Source organism: Branchiostoma floridae, chromosome 19 (assembly GCF_000003815.2).
Source record: "Branchiostoma floridae strain S238N-H82 chromosome 19, Bfl_VNyyK, whole genome shotgun sequence".
NCBI classification, from domain to species: Eukaryota; Metazoa; Chordata; class Leptocardii; order Amphioxiformes; family Branchiostomatidae; genus Branchiostoma; species Branchiostoma floridae.
In genome coordinates, this window is record NC_049997.1 from 782,052 (window position 1) to 783,324 (window position 1,273).

Consider the following 1,273-nt stretch of genomic DNA (forward strand, 5'->3'; position numbering starts at 1 on the left):
TACTTGTTTATGGTTGACTCGTTGCGCCCTTTGTTAAAATTAAGCACAGGTATGTACTGTTTAGCCGGGGGCTTCACCAAACCTGTTTTTAAAGATGGCCTAAGGCAAACAATGCACCAAAACATTCGCACGACCAAAAGGTCGTGTCACTGCTCGAAGAAGCGTGAAGTGAAATGTTGACTTTACAAAATTGACGCTGTGTGAGCACTGAACATTGGGATCTTAAACCGCCATATAAAGGGGATGTTTTAGAGCAATGCAGATAACGATAAACGACATTGGATGTCTACATTATTTCGAAATCACCTACTGAAGCATACGATTGTACAGCAACTGCAATAAATGAATGGATTATTTTTAGGGAAAAAGGCCTAATTAAGAATCAGCTATCACTACTGTGGTCATAAGCGCCCTCTTGTGCATTATGGGAAAACTGCAAGGTTCCTGAGATATGCTATCATCCCTTGTGCAATTTCAAAGGACCGCAAGGGGTCGTATGACATGCATATTATTATCAGAAACTTAGTAGCTCAGTACTTATAATAACTCGTTTATCAAAAAGAAAATGGAAACACTACAAATATCTTGGAAAATCGCAATGTGTAAAAGAAGCGACCGCATGATTTTGCGAAATCTTGCGAGTTTTTATTGATCATATAATCCTGTATTTTTTACATAAAGTATGCAACTTATGTTCGGCTTTATATTTCACTGGTTGGAAACTCCATCAAAATGTGACATTCTATTATTTGGCGGAAGAATAATAGTTATACAAAATGTTGTTGGATATACAGTAAACTGATAATAATATTACATATGTCATAAGTATGAAAGTCGAACCATTTACCGAGCACGTAGGAATAGGTAATCTCTAGCTTTATGTCTGGTAGAATTTAATTTCGCCTTAAAGTATTAACGTTAACCAAACATTTTGTACAATCTCATCTGATGAATCAAGAAAAAGGATTCTTTATATAGTATACATAAAGTATTTTTACGGAAAAAAGGTAAATATGAAGAAAGTCATTTTCGATGAAAATTCAAACTGCTGCATTTCGTAATCATGTTGTTTTTCTTGGATAGCAGCAATTAGCGCAGTAGAAAGGTATTTTTCTACATGGTTATAAAGTAACGTCTTCGATAGCTTGATTCCTCTAAATTTGTATCTGATTATCTTTTGTATAAAAGAGAAGCTGTCAAACGAGAAACCATAACTGTGGCAACACCCGCATACATCGTCAAAGAAAAAAAAATACATGAGCATAGTTTCTTC